Raw genomic sequence first — 4,355 nt, 5'->3', positions numbered from 1 at the left:
GGGGACAGAGAGCCGTGGTGGACATTTTCTACACACACCATCACTGCTCACACTTGGACCCCACAGGAAGGCTTTGTCATTTCTCTGAACCTGATCCCTGGGTGTGTGTGGGTCCTTTGCTAACTTCCCATGGGGCTATCCTGGGGTCAGTAGCACACTCAGGGCTTCCTAATGCTGTGGCCCTTTAATAAGTTCCTTACACTGTGGTAACCCCAGCCATAAAATGGTGTTCATAGCTACTTCATAATTGTAAATTTGCTACTGTTGGAGATAGAGGTTTGCTGGAGGGGTCAAGACCTACAGGTTGAGAACCACTGGTCTAGTAGTTTCAAAGTTCCATGTCTTCAGGACTTTGGTCCATTTTTACCTCCTTATTATACACAGAGAGGGGGCATATCTAGTTTCCTTCTTCTACAGCTTAATACTTTTCCCAACACCACTTGTGGAAGAGTCTGCCTTTTCTCCAAGGAATACTATTGGTAAGTTTATCAAGAATCAAGTAACTGTAGCTGCTAGAACATTCCATTGATCCATACATATGTTGGCTTTTATGTCACTGCCTTGCCATTTTTGTTTCTATGGCTCTGTGATACAGTCTGAAGTCAAGTATCAAGAGCCCTCCAGCAGTGATGTTAATGTGTAAGGTTTCTCAGAATAGACTTTGATTGCCTTGTGGAATCATTATGCTTTCTTAACTCTGTTAAGACTCTCAGCTCCCCCCCAGCCCCCACCATGTAAGATCGGTGGGTAGAGTTTTAGAGGCAGTTTCACCCTTTGACACTTCTGCTCAGCAGACGGTTTTATAAGCCATCGATTTTGTTAGTGAGATGGAGGTCTCTGTTTGATTTGCTTGTATTTGGTATTTTGTGGAGCCAAAAGCTTTTGTTGGGTGAGTTTCTAGTCTGGAGATGGCCTTTGGAGAAGTGCATCTGCTGCCTTACTCTGTGTGAGAGCATTCTTGTCCCTGTTTTCTTCACATCCCTGTTTGTTAGAAACTCACCCCCTTGACTGGTACATTTCAAAAACTTAACGTTGATGTTGTTTGGACCACAGAGTGAAAGCTACACTTTGAAGCTGAGGCCAAACTGGTGAAGAACTTAATTCTAAAAGCTTAATTCTAAAAGTAGACTTTTGATACCTTAGTCTTTAAGATTAAAATGGTATGAAATGATTCTGTAGGGGTGCAAAAATGACCACACCGTATAACCATTATCAACCTAGATCCCCAAACAATTTCATGTGCATCCTGAGTATTATTTTAATTAACAATTTGTGAGTTCCAAGAAATGCATTTTAATGTCTGAATTCATATTTTGAGAGCTTTTTTTTCCTTTTAAGTTGAGAGTGAGTAGCTGGAGAGATGGCTCGGCAGTTAAGAATGCTTGCTACTCTTCAGAGACCCCCAATTCAGTTCCCATCCTCTTTGGGCGCCTCACAATAATTTGTTGTCCAAATTCCGGGGGGGGGGGCTGTCAGTTCTTTTGGCCTCCTTGGGCACATGAGCACACACTCACGCATACCAGCACACAAGTACATATAGCTAAAATAAATGTAAAATCTTTAAAAAGACACCAAGTACAGAGCACACCCGGAGGCAAGGTGACTGAAGCACTCATACCACCGCCACCGAGATTACAGAGCTGCAAGGTAATGAGTGTGCTTTATAAGTTGTCATGAAAACCCATTTTAAAAATTCTGCTCTTGTTCAGACGCAATGTGATGAGCAGATTTGTGGAGCAGATGGAAGATGGGGCATCCTTTTGGTAAATAAAGGTGCCCTCGTGGATGAAGTCCATGGTCACTTTCTAGAAATACTTAGGACTCATGAAGAAAAAAACCTCAGAGGTCACCTTATTAGAAAGCATGGTCAAGTTTTCCTGTGTGTGTTTACTATCTTTTGTGAAGAAACAAATGTCTGTATTGCTAAAAAGCTAGTAAATCCAGCAGCTATGGAGGCATAGGCTATCCCTGCAATCTTCTGTTATTTCCATGAAAGTACGGGTTCTTTACATATATATTCCTGTCTTTCTATTGTCTATTCATTTCTAATAGTTAATGTGGGCACCAGTTCTATTTTGCCATTCTTGAAATCCGATAGAAATCCCTTGCTTTCTCTCTAGTACTGATGACACTCTAGTCTAACGCTCTTGTGTAAACAGTGGGCTTTTAATAATAGTTTTAAGATTGAACTTGTACTGATTCGGATAGATTTCTACAAAATCTACCATCTTCTAAAATTATCTCTATTCTCGACTACTTTCTATTTTGCTTGAATATTTGGATTTTAAAAAAGGTTCTTTGCAAGGTGGAGTACGGGGTGCTGGGAGATGGCTCAGTGAAGTATTCACTGCTTGAGCGTGAGTACCCGAGTTTGGTCCACAGCGCCCATGTAAAAGCTAGGCGTGGTTGTCTTCTGGCATAAATTCTTTATTAATTTGTGTTTTGTGGTTGCGACACTAGTTTTCACTGAATTATCTTGGAAAAACTGCTTTTTGAAGTTTATTTTTGACTGATTGTTTGGGTTGGCATTCAGAGAAACGGGTTTCAATATGGCGACTTCATGCATGGGCACCATCTGTTTCCGTTTGTCCTTCTCCCATTGCCTTCTCTGTGGGTTCCCTTCCTTCCCCAGGCAGTCCTCCTGTCTACCTTTATGCACCATTACTCTCCTTCCCCCTCTGGCACCGCTCCTTCTCTCCCGGGATCTTCCTTGTCTCACGACCCCTTCTGTGTAAATACATGTACACCTGCATACATCTATACATCTATACATCTGACGTCCATGTTTGAGAGAACACTCTGATGGTTTTGACTAGCTCACCCTGCTGTCTGACAAGTTTTTTGCCTTGAAGTCCCCACTCAAATGCTGCCTCCTCTGTGAAGCCTTCTGCACACCTGGAGGATCTTTTGCCCAAGGACACCACAGTGTGCATTATTGTGAGACCAAATGTCATCCATTGCTGACTGCAAGCCACAGAATTACGTTAAACACTCAGAACATTGACTCGGGGGCTTAAAATGGCTATTGGGAATCAAGGCTGGTATGATTCTACGTCTGAGAAGAATCCAGAATGGAAACCTCAGACACAGCACCAAGGCTGCACAGGGACTGAGTATGGATTCAGGCACTTAGCTGCAGAGCACCCCTTGTACCCTTTAAAGCACTTGAATTACAGCGGAATGGTTGACTTGGGCTCTATACCCCAGACAGAAAGCTTTGAGCGAACGTCATGAATAAGGACTAGTGAAGGGTGTCGAGCGGGCACACAGTGATAAATGAGACCATGGTTAAATAAAACTCCAAGCGGCTGGAGAACTGGCTCAGTGGTTAACAGCAGCACTCGCTGTTCTTGCAGAGGACCCGGGTTCAGTTCCTAGAGCCCACATGGTGGTTCCCAACTGTCTATCACTCCAGTTCCAGTGACTCTGACATCCCCTTCTGACTCTGGGCTTACCAGGCATGCAGATGGCACACACAAATACACACAAGCAAAATACTCATACACATAAAGTCTTGGAACAAAGAAACCACATCAAGAACTCGTGTTAATTGCTCTGGGGGAAGGGATGGGCCCAGGGCCACACAGATACAAACAAAACAAAAATAGAGAGGGCCTAAAGAAGGCAGTTGCAGACTTGAGGAAAAGGTGACAGACAGGTCACAGGAACAGAGTCAAGATCTTGATACAAATGTGTGTTCTGTTTTAGGGCTCTGACATCCACAGGTTGAGAAGAAGTACATTCAGTACTTCTTTCCTGGTTGTGGTGGCAGGGCTGGGGGTGGATAAGTGGGAGGAGAGGTTAGCCTCGTATAATTCTAATTCGTAGCAATTGCTATAACCTATTGTTTGCCTCTAGATTGCATGCAACACCTAACACAGCGTAAATGCCTGCTAATAGTTGGTCTCTGTTATACTTCAGAGTGCACCGATGGTTTCCATGTTTAGAACAGAAGCAGCCATCCTAGCCCCAAACTCGCTAATCATGTTGGCAACTAGGTAGCATCTTGATCAGTGGTGAGAGCTGACTATTCAGGAATCTGGACTCTGCCATATATCAAGTAATCTCTAAGAAGTAGTCTGTGACCCACGGATAAGACACCCCAAGGGAGAATGAGAGGCAGGCAGAAGAGAGGAGTTACCGAGGTGCTAATGTCTTCACACTCTCTTGTCTTGGTGTCCCAACAGGACTTAGCACAGCAGGTACTAAACACAGCTCTATTAAGGGGAGGATCAATGAAGGGACGAATGCCTCTCCCACTGTTAGTAGGATCATGCCCCCTCTTCTCTAGGGCCCGTCTCCCTCCGTAAAATAGCACTAGCGAGGTTGTCTGCACGTGAGCGGCAGCAGCTACT

This window comes from Rattus norvegicus, chromosome 10, assembly GCF_021556685.1.
Source record: "Rattus norvegicus strain SHRSP/BbbUtx chromosome 10, alternate assembly SHRSP_T2T, whole genome shotgun sequence".
Lineage (NCBI taxonomy): Eukaryota > Metazoa > Chordata > Mammalia > Rodentia > Muridae > Rattus > Rattus norvegicus.
The sequence above is the reverse complement of the archived record's forward strand: the minus strand, read 5'-3'. Positions refer to the sequence as shown.